We start from the raw sequence: 18,437 nt of genomic DNA on the forward strand, positions 1-18,437 counted from the left end.
AAGCACCTTAAATATTCAGTATGATTAGAGGAAAAATGAATGGATTCTGTAAACTCACATTGATATTCAATTCTATTTGCAGTTAGTCTTGGACATAAATTTCAGAAAATTATATGTAAATGTACTCATTAGTGTACTGTAATACCGAACATCTATTTTGTCTCTGGGCAATTTTTCTTTTCTTAGTACAAAAGCTATTACTACTGTTATTAAAAACAGTAATTGATTTTCCATTTTTTTTAAACTTTTTTTTTTTTCTCTAGTTCCATTTCCTCTCCGCATCTTTGCCATGCATTCCAATAATATTTTCCTAAGGCTTGCAAAAGAGTTACATTATGCTCTAATAATTCTGAGGACAAAGGGGAGAAAGGGCAGTGTGGTGTTACTGGAGAAGCTATTTTAAACTGGAGTGGGCCCAGAAAACTAACCTCGGAATGACACATTGAATGGCTTTATGCCAGGGATTTGATTATATTGTGTGTTGTTTCATTTGAACATTGTAGATCTTATTTTATAATTAAATGTTTTATAAAGCCCTAACTAAATAGTGTTGGAGTCAAAATACAGTTTTATTAAAAGGCTCTAAAAATTACAAATCAGCCATGTAGGTTAGTTGTAACATGAATGCTCCACGTGTTCTCACAAATGTATGTCTAAATTTAATTCTGGTGTAAATTTATTTCAGAAAAAAAAAAGAAATACTTTAAAGGTTTTGGTGATAATTTTAATTAAAAACTTTATTTATTTCATGTGATTACTTATTGGTGTACAGAACTTGTTCCATCCTCAAATGTAAGCTTTTTTGGGTGGGGGGAAGAATTAAAAATACTTTGAATATTTAAATTTGATTTTGCAAGGTGACTATGCAGTTTTGTTAATATAAATATACTATTACATATCCTGCAGGGGAAGTGAATGAATCTCTATTTGCAATTATGTGATTCCATTTTTAAAAATATCTTCAGGGCTCAGCTGAAGACAAATTGAGTACAAAATAATCCCGATAGTCTGGGGTTTGAGTGTGTGTATGTGTCTTTAATAATGCATCTTTCATACCATCAAATAAATCAGATAGGCACAGGAGATTTAGAAATCATATACTGTAACAAAATGAGGAGATTTTAGATTCTCTTGCATGTTCCTATTTTCAATGTTTATTGTGAAACTCAAATTGGCAACGTTTGTGATTCATGATGTCCATCAGGCAAAGTTCTTTGCTGAATGTCTTTCTTTTGCTAGTCCATATTCCATCCTGTGGCAGGTAAACAGGCTAGTGTCTAAATTTATTTAAAGTTGTTTACAAAAAGCCAGAAACACAGTGGTGTTTTCAATGTGAGGTTGATTGTGTAGTTTGGATTTATGGCTTTGGCAAACACATCCAGCTGTTTACACTATCATTTATTTAGTAAGCTCTCTCTTCAGTCCCTGAGGCAGTATGTTGGTTAAGATCAAGGAGGGGAAGCCTCAGCTATCAGCCTCAATTTAAATCTCAGTTTACCAGTTTTTCTGACTGCAAGCAGCTCTGTAAACTGTGTGCCTTAGTTTCCTCACATGTGACAAGGGGAAAATTATGATGCCATATAGAATTTGGGGGAGGATTTAATACATTTAAAACTGAGAACAGTGCCTGATGCGTAGTGAGAACTCAATTATTAAGCAATTAAAAAAATTGAAGGTGACCAGCTTTAAAAAAAAAAAACAAAAAACTCACCTGGTTTGTTGTGCCTGTGTTGGCTTTCATATTTGGGGAAAGGAGATGGAAGAAAATGTGTTAAAAATGACTTGCATATGTTAGTATTACCATACAAAATGCAGACTTACAGAGGCTCATTTTAAAGAAATCAGCAGATTGGGAAACTCTTCCTGACTCCTGTTGTACCAGAGTATCTGGGTGTGAGTGAGTTATGAATGTTGTTGAGATTATATAAAAAGCTGTTGACAGCATTTTCAGCTTTTGAAAGAAAAGTGAAAGTTCAGTCATGTCTGACTCTTTGTGAGCCCATGGACAGTAGCCCTCCAAGCTCCTCTGTCTATGGAATTCTCTAGGCAAGAATACTGGAGTGGATATTGCCATGCCCTTCTCCAGGGGATCTTCCCAACTCAGGGATCAAACCTAGGTCTCCTGCATTGCAGGCAGATTCTTTACCATCTGAGCCACAAGAGAAGACTTTCAGCTTTTAGGAACATTGTTATTGGTTTGAAGTCAGCTCTTCATGGAGTTTGCAACTTGGCTTTAATAGTTAAATAATAAAAATATTATTGGAGAAAGTGAGATGTGTGTTATCACCTAAGCAATGTTAGATCTTCGGACTGAGTAGAATTGTGTCATTCTAATTTGTGTGTGTGGGAGGGGATGGGAGTGGAGGGTGAGGAGTAGGAGTAGAGGTAGGGGTTGATTACTGAATAGAAATAATGACTATCAGCTCGTGTGCCAGGTTCTCCACTCATTCCTCAGAGGGAGAAGAGTGTAGCAAAGTAAAAGGAAACTCAGTGTTGGATGGAAAATGCACCACAAAATGCGAATGACTAATACCTTGTCTATTGTTTATCCCACTGAGATTTTCTGCCTCTCTAGTTATAGCGATGGGTGAGTAAAAATTAATTAGAAGCTGGAATCTGATTTTAAGATGGGATATCAGACACATATATCAAGTTGTTAGGTTAGCTGTAAAGCATAACCTGGGATTTATATATTTAGAAGTCATAATAAATCTGTCTGTCATGAAAATCAGATTACCCAGCATTGCATGCTAATGGCTCGTCATCCTGTGGAATTGTGGTCTCCCCAGCAACTGCCTGCTGGTCCTGCTTTTCTCTGATTTGCTGTCTCCCTTGACCAACGAATGACTCCAGTCTCTCCACTTAAGAAAGTGCCTACTTTAATAAATGCTTCTGAGCCTCTATAAGGAGGCGTTTTCCCCTGGACTACAGCAGTAACTCCTAGGGCTCTCCCAGCCAGACTCAATATTCTCAACAGTAATCAATCAGTCCATCAATTAGTCAATTCATTAGCCTAACAGTTACTTCCAAGATATTTATTGAGTACCTGTCATGTGCTGAGCTGTTTACAAGGTGCTTGGAATCTAACAAAGATAGTTCCTGCCCTCATAGTGGGCAGTGATAGAGGGGAGAGGTAAGAACACTCAGGATACATTGTGAGATGGACAAAGTGTAGGATATAAGGTGTCCAGATGTAGGGGCATTGAGGAAGGACTCCCAGAGGCCAGTATCTTCTGAGTTGAGATTTCTGAGTTAAGTAGTGGGACTCAGCGAATTGAAGAGGTGGAGAACTAGTGGGCAGTCTTCCAGGTTGAAGAACCAACCCATGCAAAGGCCAGGAGGAGAACGATTAAGGTTCACTCTAGAGTTGTAGCAATGACAGTTCTTCAAAGTGATGAGACTAGAGAGATTTACAAGGTCTTTCAAAGTGGGTTAAGCAGTTAGGATTAGTCTAAGGACAGTGGGGCACCATTGAATGATTTAAATAGGGGCAATATCCTTCTAGTACCCAAAGTTGACATATTACTACTTTCCACCTCAGGTGGCTGCCTGTGTTTCTTTTCTTTTTTAAAAAATATTTTTATCATTTTTTTTTTTAAATTTTGGGCTGTGCTGGGTTTTTTTTTTGCTGTGCTTAGACTTTGTCTAGTTGCAGCGAGCTGGGGCAGCTCTCCAGTTGCGATGGGCAGGCTTCTCATTGCAGTGGCTTCTCTTGTTGCAGAGCCATGGGCTCTAGGCATGTGGGCTAGGGAGTTGTGGCACACAGGTGTAGTTGCCCAGTGGCAGGAGGGGCCTTCCTGGACCAGGGGACCAGGGATTGAACCCGTGTACCCGGCACTGGCAAGCAGATTCTTAACCATTGGACCACCAGGGAAATCCCGCCTGTGTTTCTTACCATGGGCTTAAAGGCTCTGTGCAGAGGGGTGCCTTATGAGCCTTCCTGACCTTAGTTCTCACTCTTGTTCCTCATCTGTGCTGTGCTCTAGGCATGTCTGAACTTCATTACCCAAAGGTTCCATGACAGCCATGCTCTTGTACCTGTGTTCACCCTGAGACATCAACCTTCAGCTCCTGTCACCTCATTTCTCATCTGTCCATACCTCATCGTTCTTCCAGGCCCAATTCAGTGTCATCTCTCTAGGAGGCTCTCTCTTCTTTACTCTAGTCAGAGTTAATCCTCCCTTAAGTTTGTACTGTCTTTATTTCTTCTTCTGTTCAACAGATGTTTGTTAGTTTTAGACTGCATTCCAAGTGTGTGACAGTGAACAACAAAGCAAAGTGCCTGCATTCATAGCATTTATTTAAATAATAAACACATTCAGCCTTCTTTGTCCTGCCTGTAAGTGTCTATGCTGCTGCTAAGTCACTTTAGTCGTGTCCGACTCTGTGACCCCATAGACGGCAGCCCACTAGGCTCCTCCGTCCCTGGGATTCTCCAGGCAAGAAAACTGGAGTGGGTTGCCATTTCCTTCTCCAATGCATGAAAGTGAAAAGTGAAAATGAAGTTGCTCTGTCATGTCCAACTTTTCGAGACCCCCATGTACTGCAGCCTACCAGGCTCCTCCATCCATGGGATTTTTTGTCTACAAATATGTCTCCTTAATTTACTTGTCAAATAATGAGGGTGTTCCTTGTATGTGCAGAATAAATTGGTTTTGAATGAATGAAGAATAAAAAAAGTCGTAGTGAATATTTGCAGAGAGACTTGGCCTGATACCTTACACTTTGTATAAGGGAGAAAGTATTGATTTTGGAGTTATATTGTTGCAAATTCAAGACATATCTCTACTATTCATGACCTTTGAGTAAATCACTTGACCTCTCCGAGCCCTGTGCTCTTTTCTATAGGGTTCTTTCATGTGGTATTGTGGGGATTAGAAACAATATACACAAGGTGCCTATTGGTCCATCCCAAGTTCCTTTACCAGCTGTTTGCATCTCTGACATTCACACCTTGAACGAAGTCATTTTAAAAGCCAATTTTATTTTCTGCCTCTTGAGGCTGATAAATTCTGAAAACTTGCTCTCTAGATGGGAACATGCTTTGCCAATTAAGAAGCATGTAAGAGCCTTCCATTGTGCTTCTGTTGTCCTCGGCATATCTGCTGTTGCCGGTGTTGATCTGTTGTAGAAAACAGGCAGTGTTTAAATCTCATATTTTCCACTTGTTAGCTATATAACCTTAGGTAAGTTACTTAGTTTCTCCATGGCTCACTTTTCTTCTCTGTAAAATAAAGATGATATTAGTCTCTCCATTATAGGACACTTACGAGGTATTACATGAAAAGTAATGCACATTTTTAGTACAGTTCCTCTCACATAGTGAGTACATACTGAAAGACAGCCATTATGAACTCCTTGTGTCATTGTTAGTGACTTCCCTGGTGGCTCAGATGGTAAAGCGTGTGCCTACAATGCGGAAGACCCGGGTTCAATCCCTGGGTTGGGAAGATCTCCTGGAGAAGGAAATGGCAACCCACTCCAGTATTCTTGCCTGGAAAATCCCATGGACAGAGGAGCCTGGTAGGCTACAGTCAGTCTGTGGGGGTCACAAAGAGTCGGACACGACTGAACGACTTCACTTTTGTGTCATTGTTATCACATTTATAACCAGTATTATTTTCATCTGAGTCTATCTCCCTGTGAGATTCAAACTTAACAGCAGGAAAACCATATCTTTAACTTTATAGATCCCTAAAGATGCCTGACACATAGAAGGCAGTGAACAAATACTTATTTAATGAATGCATGAACAATGAAAAAGTATTATTTATTATCAAAACATGTTAAAATGTTTATACAGTGCTTGGTACATAGTAGGAAATTAATATACTGTTGTTCCTTACTTTGCTCTTTAACTTTCTCAGTTATGTTAACAGGTTTCCTTGGGTTTTTTTCTATAGAGTTTGGTGAAAAAGACTGTGTGTTCTACTCACTTCTTGTAGCACTCTGAAGAGTTTATCATTTTTAGTTTGTTTCTATGCAGTGGTCTTCCTAACCTTACATCATTTCAGATTTGTGGGGTCCTAACACTCTAAGTTCTTCTGGTTACCAGAAAATTTTTCTCTATGAAATCCCCTATGGGTGTGGGATGCCATCATATATTATTATCTGAGTATGTGTGTGCATGTGTGTTTATTTATTTATTTTATTAAAAGCAAAAATCCTTTGCAGCCCTGCCTCTCTGTTTGCAGGAGGAAAGAGAGATTATAAAACCACTCGGGCAATGAGGGTTATAGCTCTAGACCGGACACGGACTTTTAGAAGATTTCAGAGAGTGAAGGCAGCCTCCTGCTGTGCCTCGCTTACTCTGAAAGGACCTTGGTCAGAGGCTATTGGTAAAACACTGGGCCCTCCTTTATCCTTCCTAGTCCTCCATACCATGCTTGCTATTTGCTCAGTTTTTCTTAAAAGTGGAGCACTTGCTTTTCCTTTCTTGGATTGACAGCTTTTGTCTGAGAAGGAACCTAGCCTGGCTTTTCTATGTGTCTGGCATTCCTTCTGCAGAACTTTAAGCTTGACACTTTTCTTAAGGGGGTCACCCATTCAAATGCTATTTAGAGGCCAGCAGGGGAGATTCTGTTACTGAGCAAAGGAGGTTAGGGAAGAAGTTCTGTACTTCTGTAAAGAACTGTAATCTCTTCATTTTTCTTGAAAAAGTCCTCTTAGCTCATCTTTTGCTTTCCCACCTGTGATCAAGATACACCGGCATGAAATATTTCCTTCGATCTTTACCATAAGAAAAATAGCACTACAAATAAGAAGAAGGGAGGCAACTGACATTTGGCCTAAGTGACAGGGAGGCTATAGTGGATGATGTTGGTAAAACAAACTGCAGAGTGCATTCCCCACTCTGCCGGAGCAGCCCCAGCACAGCCCAAGAAGTTGTTGTTATGGGGAGTTTGCTTCCTGTGGGGTCACAGCTTCCATCCTTTTTTTGAATGAAATCTCTAGATTTTACAAATGTTAAATTTTTAAAACTTTACTACACTGTCAGCCATTACTGTGTGGTTTAAATGAAGCAGAACAATGGAATGTATTTGGCCTGTGCATCACCAATATTCACCTCTGCTGTACTATGGGAGATGCACAGTTAGTGATGTCAGAGTCTCTTTCATGCTGTTTCAATTCTGAAGAAAAACACGATTACAGTTAGAGCTGTCTCGTTTTCAAAAATCACTGGAATACCCTTCCAGAAAGAGAAGACTCCGTGGCATGCTCTCCTATGTTTATAGCAAATGTCTAAAGGAGTCTATGGGATAAACAGGCTAGTTGTTTTTCACTTGGTTTTGAAGGCTTAAGGGGTTTTGTTTGTTCTTCCTCCTGTTTTCCATTTGGCATGCACTACTTATGCTTAAAAAAAAAAAAAATTAAACTGACAAGCAGTGAGAAAAAGTTACTGGAGCCTGAAAGTTGGTTAATATCAATTACATTCTCGTGTCTAATAACCCATGCCTGGGAAATGCAACTTGTTTGTTATAAATACCCAATGCCAAATCAAGAATAAACAGCTGCTTTGTTTTAGTCAGTATTTACAGCATCGCTTTAACTACTTTGACCCTATTCAAGAAGGTAATGAAGAGCTGGGTGCCAGCGATGTTGACAAACTGTGGCAGTTTCTGCATTGTGTCCTCGGAGCTGCCTCTGCTTCAGCCTCCATTATTTACACTGCTAGCATTACAGTCACGCCTTTAACTGGAAATGCAGCAAGATGACACATGAGAGCAGGCCAGCAGGACCCTGTTAGTCCCTCTTATTGAGTGCCACATTCTGGGCTGGGGAGCAATATTCCTAAAAAGGAAACACACACACTGACCTCCAAAGGCTTGGGTACTCATGAATGCTCTGCATTGCTGGTATGGTGCTGCTGAGTTTGGAGTTGTATGTACTTTTTCAGTATTAGACCCAAATTACAGGTAATGTTCCAGACTTAAAAAAGATTAATATTTTATTCTTTCACTAAAAGAGAAAATATCTAAACATATCTCAGGCTGGTTTATTCTTCCTCATGAGGATCAGATGCAAAAGAATATGGCAAGAGGAGGTTGTTCAGTTTGGGATGTAGAACTAAATCATGTCCAGTCACTTTACTCTTAACTGTGTCATTTTTAGAGAAGTGTATGTTTTATTATCATAGAGTCCCATAGGCCAAGGAGCCTGTCAGTCTTCATTACGTGACTAAGACTCACAGTTAAGGTAGATCGTACATATTCAAGTAGCAAGTGCTTTTTTTTTTTTAAATCTAGTAGCACCTACTCCATCCATCCCCATCTATCTAGGGAAGCTTTTACAAAATCATGGCCTCTGGACAGTTGTTCAAGACCTACGGAAGGCAGGGATTAGAGGAGTTCTGTGTTATTCAAGATTTCTTGAGAAGACCTAGAATTCCTTTGTAGTGGGGTAAAATCTGTTGCAGAACAAATCTTTGCTTGGAAACTTTATCATTTATTAGGACCTTTATATTACAATTAGAGGAAGTGGGTCCTGTGTGCACACTGTGAGAGGCGGTTGTTGTTTAGTCGCTATGTCATGTCTGACTTTTTGTGACCTCCTGGACTACAGCACGCCAGAATTTCTTATCCCTCACTATCTCCTGGAGTTTGCTCAAATTTATGTCCATTGAGTCAGTAATGCTATCTAACCATCTCATCCTCGATTGCCCCCTTTTCCTCCTGCCATCAATCTTTCCTAGCATCAGGGTCTTTTCCAGTGAGTCGGATTTTTGCATCAGATGGCCAAAGTATTGAGAGGCAGGGAAAGGTCTATTTACTCTTTTCTTTCTTGTCACTTTCCCTATCAACTGCATGTAAAAATTATGAACAAGTATCTGTTGTGCATCTTGTATGTCTATTTGAAGAATAGGAGAAAGGGAAGACTTACATGTGTTCTACACAGAAATCCCAGTTTAACTGACTTAAGAAAAATGTTACCATACAGATGGAAAATCTAGAAAAGTCTTTCTAGAATTCAGCAGTAAAATTATTGAGAACCAGAGAACTTTCTTTTATTGCTGCACTCTCAGGTATTTTTCTTTACAGTCTTAACCCTGTTGGGGAAGAAGATGCTTTCCTCTTCCCTTCTAGGTTCTTCTGACTAACGTAAGAATTAAATAGGTATGAAACAGATTAATAGGAGGTGATCAAACAAAAGTTTAATAACATATGTACATGGGAGAGACCCAGGAAAACTGAGTAACTTGCCCAAATGGCCAAACGCTTCACCTTAAATAGCATCTTCAGCTAAAGACAAAAGAAGGTGTTGGGAGTAGTCATTTGGAAATTCACAAGGGGAGGAAAGCAATTGACATAGAGAGAAAAAACCAGTGTTTGGTAAACAAATGTTTGCTGGGCCAGGCAGAGACAATGGAACACAAAGTGGACTCTGCTGTCCAGTCCCTGCCCTCGCCACACCTGGCCCATATTCTTTGCATAGCTCTCGTGATAGGCCTAGTCTGAACTAGCCCTCAAGCTAAATTATTTAGGAAGAAGGTCATAGTTTCTTCTTGAGTCTTTTGGGCCTTGATTGCTTTCAGATAATCCACATGCCAGAGAGGATATTTTCCAATGCCAAATGTTGCTCTCTTGGGTCCCTTTATAGCCCCAGTTAGCTAGGGTGTTTCCAGACATATTCAAAGAGTCTGTCTGAAGGCCAGAAATGGAGAGGAAGACTCTTCGTTTGATGTGTCCTTTGTTTTCTTAAGAGTGAGGAAAACTTTCAGAGAAGCTCCTTAACAGTTCTCCCTCCTAGTTGATTGGCCAGCTTTCTAAAACTATACCGTAAAACAATTTCAAGAAGAATGAAGTTACCATTCATGGCGAGTGATTGTACTAGTTTACTGAAGCTTCACACCTAGGGCTGGGTAGGGCCCAGTCTTCTGTCCTTGGGTAGGGGGTGTGGGCTGCCAAGAACTGACCAAAACCAGAGTCAGGTTCTGTAAGAAAGGAAGGAGAGGGATAAGTCACTGTTAAATAGGCACTCAGGACTTCTCTTTTACTTCTCCCAACAATATACCAGAAGTAAATGGAAACCCACTCCAGTATTCTTGCGTGGAAAATTCCATGGACAGAGGAGTTTGGTGGGCTACAGTCCATGGGATTGCAAAGAGTTGGACACAACTGAGTGACTGAGCACACACACATAGTAATTATATAATATTTTTGGTATATAGAAATAATGTGTGCATTAAGGCAATTTGGAAAATATAGGAGTATGATACAAGGAAGACAATAAGCATTGCCCAGAATTCTACTATTTAGCCAATACTGGTATTAACGTTTTGGAGTATTTCATTTTTGTATTTCTATACACCACACCATGTATACATTCAAAGATATTTACTGATTGCTTTCTATGTAGAATAATGTATAAAAACATAAAAATACATGCAAATATATATGATTGACATATTGGCTATAGACTGCATAGGCTGTCTTGCATTTTACTGTTCCACGTAAGTTTATAGCATGCATGTTTTCATGTTTTTGTGCATTTCCCTATAAAGTACGATTCTTCGGGGACATCTTTTTTAATAATGGTATAGCAATCCATTTTATAGATAAAATGTGTTAAACAAGCCCCTTATTTGTGGACCTGTATGTTTCTCTCAGTTTCTTTACATGGGAAATAACACTGTAAATGAGCATCCATACATGTTATATCATTGGGCATAGCTTTTATTATTTCTTTGGGATACAGTCTTTGAAATAATGGATCAAAGAAAGGAACATTTTAGAGCTGTGAACATTTGCTGCATACTGTCAGGTTACAGTCCAGAAATGTGGCACATTCTATATTCCCAACAACAATCTGTGAGACTGTTTGCCTCTTGCTTGATGGCTCTTGTCTCTAAGGAGTATTTTTCTGTTTCTTTTCTTTCCCTTTTCTTTCGGAGTAGTTTTGGATCTTCTGATCAGAGCCTTGCATTCCACAGATAAATTATTGCTGATACCCATTTGCCATTTTCTCTAGGATTGCTGAAAGTCCATTATGCTTTTGTGTTAATTATACAAGGCCAGAATGGAACCCCATATATTATTAGATATTGAGAGAAACCAGAACAACTTGTACTGAAGTGATATTTGACACTGTATCTCTAACAAAATTGAAATAAAAACCTCCGTAAGTGCTAGTGCATTGTTAAAATGTTCAGATACATTATTTGGTTCATAAATAAATAATTTTAACTTTTATGATAATGGAGAGGAGCAAAGGTGGTAGGAGACTTTCTGAATATACAAATAATTCATTCTCTTGCAGCCAAGATAAACAGCCCTATGAATTCATTACATGACAGAGCACTGGATGACAGGTAGATCATCTCAGGACTGGGTACTTGTTAGGGATGCATGTGTCCGTGAGACTTGAGCCATGACCAAAAAGTTGCTGTTATCTACCCTGGGCAGTCCAGGGGAGATGCTCTCAAAGGTGGCCTGGAAAAAGGTTGGCAGCGGAGAGAAGGAGCAGGAGAGAGGGGAGGCTCATGCGCTCAGTTTCTTCTCTCATTCTGGATAGAGCTGGAGAGACTGCACTGACTCATAATAGGTTAGGAAGGCGGAGTTGAATTAGAGACAGCTGAGATTTGCAGATTTCCAAATAAGTTTTTCATTTCAGCAAGGACCTTTTGAGTGATTTCACTGGCATGCCAAATGTTTTCAGTGACCTATACAAATCTACAGGAGGAGAAACAGTGTGTTGAATATATGCTTCTCTGAACTTCCTGCTCTGGGCTGCATCCTCTAACCTTTACCTGATTACCAGTGCTTCAACATCCTTAACATTTTATGACAAATTTCATTCATTCATTCATCTGTTCATTCATTCACACATCAAATATTTATTGGTTATGGACTTTGTGCAGGTACCATGGCCAATAAAAATGTTGGTACCTTATCTTACTTATTTGATCTGATTATCTGTCTAGAGTAATGTGTGTGCACTTGGGTTTGACTGAAGTTTGGTTCTTCCAGCATCTGCATTTTGAAGAGGACTTTGTTCATCCATATTCACCATTGATTGCTGTTGTTGTTTAGTCACTAAAAATAAGTTGTGTCTGATTCTTTTGCAACCCCATGGACTGTAGCTCGCCAGGCTCCTCTTTCCATGGGATTTCCCAGGCAAAAATACTGGAGTGGGCTGCCATTTCCTTCTCCAGGGGATCTTCCCGATGCAGGATTGAACCCAGATCTCCCGCATTGGCAGGCGGATTCTTTACCACTGAGTCACCAGGAAAGTCCCTCTTCAGCATTTACCTCATCACTAACTGAACATCTGTCATGCATAGGACATTTTGCTGAATTCTGGAGATACAGTGAGATTAAAGTCATTTGGACTGTTAATGATGCTAGAAAAGAATGATAGTATGAGTGTGGAGTCGTTTTATACTCTGTTCTACTTTGGCCTTTTCCATTAATCCTCAAAATCACTCCCTGAATTTGGTTAGGTGGCGATTAAAATACACAGAACCTAGCACAATTCCATAATATGTGCCGTGAAGAGAATGGTCCATGCTAGATAGTTTTTAAAAATTAATTTATTTTAATTGGAGGGTGACTTTACAATATTTTGATGGCCTCTGCCATACATCAACATGAATTGGCCATAGGCATACATGTGTCCCTTCCTTCCTGAACCCTCCTCCCACCTCCCTCCCCACGCCACCCCTCTAGGCTGTCACAGAGCACTGGCTTTGGTTCCCTGTGTCATATATCAAACTCCCACTGGCTATCTATTATATATATGTATGGCGATATATGTATGTTACAATGCTATTCTCTCAAATCATCCCACCCTCTTCCTCTCCCACTGTATCCAAAAGTCTGTTCTTCACGTCTATGCTGCATGTAGGACCATTGCTACTATCTTTCTATGTTCCATATATATGGGTTAATATACAATATTTGTCTTTCTCTTTCTGACTTATTTCGCTCTGTATAATAGACTCTAGGTTCATCCACCTCATTAGAACTGACTCAAATGTGTTCCTTTTATAGCCGAATAATATTCCATTGTATATATGTACCACAGCTTCCTTATCCATTCATCTGCCGATGGACATCTAGGTTTTGAGAAACTCTGTCTTCCTTCTTGGACAATTACAGAATACACTGGCACTTCAAGGATCATTTGAAGTCTTGCCATAAAGAAGCCTGTTAAAATTTAGTGGAATGCACTACTGTTTTTGATCTAGGATTAGCTTGTTTATATCCTTTCTCTTTTTCTCATAATTAAGAATTTCACTGGGTTTTGAGAGATGGCTAGATTATGTAAGAGCTGGTTATCTAGACTGTGAATGTTTTTGGTTCTTTGTTTCTTTGTCCCCATTTCTGCCCTCTTTCTCATTCCTTTTTGAATAGGCACGAGGCTCAGAGAAGAGATAAAACTGCAGTCAGTCCATTTGTTACAAGCTTTTATCTATTGCCTTCAAACAAAGTAAAATAAGCCGTGCTGTGGAAGAGATTGGTAGTTCTCCCCTTTCCTATCATGGTGGTTCTCAAAGTGTGGTCCCAGAGTTAGCAGTAGCTGAATGAACTAGTATAAAAGGCAGAGTTATCACCTCCCCAGTGATGTCTACACCCTACTCTTCAGATTCCTTGAATATGTTATCTAAAACAGCAAAAGAGACTTTGCATACATAATTAAGATAATGGACTATGAGATGGGGGATCATCCTAGATTATCTGGGTGTGCCCAGTCTAATCACATGAACTCTTAAAGCCAGAGGACCTTTCCAGGTTTTAGTCAGAGAGATTTGACAATAAAGAAAAGGCAGGAGAGACTCAAAGCATGAAAAGAAACCAAATCCCCATTACTGACTTGATAATGGAGGGAAAGGTCCACATACCAAGAAATGTGGGTGGCCTTTGATATTGAGGATGTTCAGCAGTTCACAACCAATAAAGAGACAGGAATGTCAGAACTGGATTCTGTTAACAACCTGAGTGAACAAGGAAACACTGGAGGCTCCAGAAAGGAACAAAGCCTGCCCACAACTTGATTTTAGCCTGGTGAGACCTGTGTCAGACTTCTGACCTACAAAATAATAGGATACTGAACTTGTGTTGTTTTAAGCCCTAAGGTTGTGATAATTTGTTCTGTCAGCAAGAGAAAACAAATACATCTGAGAACTTATTAAAACGCAAATTTTCAATGTTCATCCCAGACTGACTGAACTTACTGAATCAGAAACTGGGAGTGGGGGAGGTAGGGGGTATAGCTTTAATCCGTTTTAACAAGTTCTCCATGTGGTTCTGACATGCTAAAGTTTGACAACTAATGTTAAATGGTAATAGAATTCCCGAGTGTTAGTGGATATGTGACTGCCTCTAACAAAGACTGCACATCCTACTTTCATTGTAGGTAGGTGTTATCACTAGACTGAGTTCTCACCAAACAGGTTGAATAGTAAAGGGTTAACTCATTTAGCTTGGGGTGTTAAAGCTCTGCACATTCCAAATTAAAAACTAACTTTAATGGATTTTGGGAGATAACCTCTGAGCCCTTGAAATATCCTGCTGGATTAGAGTATCTTTGTATACCTTGGGTCACATTTGTATACCTTTGTAATCTTGGGTCACACCAAATTGTTTATACAACCAATGTGATTTATGGTGAATGCCTGTTTTTGTTCACCTGAGGCCTTGGGTAATACTGTGTCAGTCTGACCTCTGGAAGGCCTGGAGAAGTTGATAGATATCCACCCCAGCCAATGCCATTTAGATGGACAGTTGTGAGATGAGTTCCACACAGTTTCTCATGTGGTCCCCAGAAGCCCACAGATGTAACTTCAGTTATTGCTGTTTAGTTGCTAAGTTATGTCTGACTCTTGTGACCCCTTGGACTATAGCCCACCAGGCTCCTCTGTCCATGGGATTTCCCAGGCAAGAGTACTGAAGTGGATGGATTGCCATTTCCTTCTCCAGGGGCTCTTCCTGACCCAGGGATTAAACCCACATTTCCCGCATTGGTAGGTGGATTCTTTACCACTGAGCCATCAGGGAAGCCATTGTAACTTCAGTTGCCCATAGGTAAAACCAACTTGATAACACAAGCTTTATTACTGTTTCCCTTCCTTTCCAGTTTACTTCTCCCCTTCTCTCTTTTCAGTTTCCTAGAATCACCTTTCAAATAAGTTACCAGAACCTAAGCCATTGGTCCATGTCTTAGGCTCTGTATTCTGGGGGAATCCAAACCAGGAGATTCTTCAAAGAAACAGAGTATCAAAGCTTCTTCTTTGCTGCTGATGGTGCTGTAGAAATAATTGCCCATCTGCTGCTTTTGACCATGTTAAGGAAAGCTATTCTCTAGAAATGAAGAAGTGGTAAGTTAGAAAACATCTGGGTCTGTAATGAGTCTGGAGAACTTCCTTACCAGCATGGGACTGCTGACCTTGAGACTTGTTAGATGAAAGATTAAAAGCTTCTGAGTTTATGCCACTCTTAATTTAGGGACAGGAGGTGGATAAAGGGGTGGCTCACATACAGCTTAACCTTATTCTGGCCAACATAGCAACTAATGGATAAATGGAGACTTTGGTTTGTCATCAGGTTGAAATTGAACTGTCCCTGACCTTCATCACCATGACTAAGGGTTGATTGCATGAGGGACAAGCACCTTAGTTTTAGGCAAAAGCATTAGACCAGGAGTCAGGCAGCTTGGGTTCTGTGTTGACTCCTAAGAAGATGTTCATCTTATATTCTCTTAAATTGGACTGCTTGATCTCAGGTTTTCTCTTAATTTTTGCATACCATGATCCAATGAATGTAAAGTATGCAAAAATTCACTTGCAAAAACAAAACACTTGGTCATTATGAAATATAAATACAGGACATCGTCTGTATTTGCATTTTGAAATTTCCTTACTAATAGATTGATAAGCACATCTTAGCCTGAGTGTGCATGTATATTTTTTTAAATGACTCATAAGTTAGAAGGCCCTTGAGGCATTATTAAAGTTCATCATATCACTCACTGTGAAAACTTTCCTTGAATGTTGGAAGATGTTTACAAAACTCTGTTTGCCTGACAGTGATTCTTCAGGCTGATAAGAACCTTCACATGTTCTTTTCCTTTGCCTGGATGGTACCTAATCAGTCTATATAATGAGACAGGCCAAAGGACAGAGAATTATGCTCCAGGACAGTCTTCACTCTGTCATTTGGCTTTGCATGCAGAAACTACAATATATGATGTGATCAAGAATGATATAAGTTGGCAGTATAATGAGCTTGGGATTGTTAGATAGGCTCGATGTACACCATGACCTTTGTTGGATGTAAAGTGTCAGACTTGGGCACATGCATATTAGTTGTGGAAAAAGGCCCTCCTTTGGGGAGTCAGGGGTCATGAATTTTGTTTCTAGGCAGCATATATACAGTTGCCTGGCAACCAGGAGAGCAGTTAAGTTCTTGCTGTATGATGCGGTAAAGGATTTCATCCATCTTGAAAAGCTAACAGCATAATTTAAATTTTGAAGCAGAGTGTGGGTGTTCTCAAGTGGCAGAGTCTTATCTCACATCTAGTTGCAGACTCTAACTGCATAAACTTGGTGTTGCTGAAGTTTTTCTGCATTAAGGATGTTGTAAACAAAAGGCTAGAACTCTGAATTGAGATTGAGACATCCTTCATTAGAGTGTATTCAGTACCAACTAACAGAAAAGTCAACTAATGATATCCTAAAATAAAGGATGTTTAATAATTCCTGAACAAGAAGCCTTGTTTTAGATGCTCAACAAGGACACAGCCCCTTCCATGCTTCCATTGCACCATCTTTTGTGTGCTCCCTTTTATCTTCAGGATTGTTGCCTCATGCTCACAAGAAGGCTGCCAGAGATTTCAGCACTGCAGTGTCCCAGATTAGCATCCAAAACAGGATAGGAAAGGAAGGGGCAAGAAGGGCCTTCTTGTGGCGGGCCTCTCTTATTTATTTTTTCACAGGAGGAAATTGTTCCTTAAAGGCTTTTAGCAGATACCTTTTCAGTTCTTTTTATCTAGAAATGGGTCACATGTGTATCTCCTCCTAGCCTGCTCATTGGCAAAGGAGAATTCAGTTACCTTCAGTGGCTTAGGCTAATCATAATTCAGCCTCTTGGACTAGAGGCAGGGCCTGTCTTTGCTTAGCACATTACCACTTTACATCAGATTCCTGAGAAAGATCAGAGTGTGTCTTTTAGCAAAGATGAAGGCTAGATTGCTGCTAGGAAAGTGTCGTATGGTGCTGCTGCAACTCCTTCCACATTATTGCTTATGTGCAGGCGTCAGAGGTTGCAAACTCACCCTTAAAATGTTTTTAAGACGTTGAGATTAGATTTAGAAATAGAAATGTTTTGCATTAAAAATTGGATTTTATACTTCTCTTGAAATAATTCAGTGATCTGGCAGCATTGCTGTCTTCAGATGGGGTATGTGCACAACTCCCTTGACCACTGCTATTGTCATACAGTTGGCCCTCTTTATTCATGCATGTCACTTTCCTGGCCCCTTATGGACATTTGTGCCCATGAACTTTAACCTACATATAGATATTTTGAAACAAGAGGTTTACAATCATACCGGTCCATTATATTAAAGAAACTAACTGCCACTATTCTCTTTCAACAGAGGATGAGATGTTTGGATGGCATCACTGACTCAATGGACATGAGTTTGAGTAAACTCTGGGAGTTGGTGATGGACAGGGAGGCCTGGCGTGCTGCAGTCCATGGGGTTGCAAAGAGTCGGACACAACTGAGCGACTGAACTGAACTGAACTGACTCTCTTTCAGTCTTTCTATATTTGGGACTCTTATACTCTTTGGCTATATATTTCTTTATTTTATAACTGTGGAAGGGAGTAGAGATTGGATTTTGACATAGTACAGAGGTAGTTTGAGTCCTGGCAATAGCACTGATTAACTTGTGATTTTGTATTCACATCTGTAAAATTGAATAATAGTAGTATCTACCTCTTGGGGTTGATTAGAGAATTAGCACAGTGCATGGTTCACAGGATGCTAATTTTGATGAAGATGATGATAAAGAAAATGATGACGTCTCTTTAAGCCTGTCTGTTATATCGGTTTGTCCTTTGAGGTGCCATTTGGGGATGCAAAACACAGCATTTTCAGTGAGTAGAGCTGATGAATGGCAACTGTCTATCTTGTGGAGCTAGAAGAGGATCCTGTGAGTGACCGTGCTTGAGGGGTACTAAACACCTGGAAAGTAATTTTTTCTACTTCTTTCAAGATAGAATCAGATCCACCTAATTCATGCCTCCAGGTAACCTTCACAGCTCCCAGAAATTTAGTTCTGCACTTAAGATTGGCTCATTTCTATTCAGACTGGGGCACATTCTACGTTTATACTGTCAAAAAGCAGTGGATATTTTACTTTATGCCTGGGGACATGGAAGACAATTCGGGATGCCTCTAATGACCTTGGAGAGTCACTTCCCTTACCAAAAT

General features: G+C 39.8%; 1 protein-coding gene across 9 annotated transcripts in view; it reads left to right on the forward strand.

The window, feature by feature from the left end:
* The window catches only part of FHIT (fragile histidine triad diadenosine triphosphatase), a 1,527,031-nt gene that overhangs the window by 169,862 nt on the left and 1,338,732 nt on the right, over window positions 1-18,437 (forward strand). The gene's annotated exons all lie outside the window — the stretch shown is intronic.

This window comes from Bos indicus, chromosome 22 (assembly GCF_029378745.1).
Source record: "Bos indicus isolate NIAB-ARS_2022 breed Sahiwal x Tharparkar chromosome 22, NIAB-ARS_B.indTharparkar_mat_pri_1.0, whole genome shotgun sequence".
NCBI classification, from domain to species: domain Eukaryota; kingdom Metazoa; phylum Chordata; class Mammalia; order Artiodactyla; family Bovidae; genus Bos; species Bos indicus.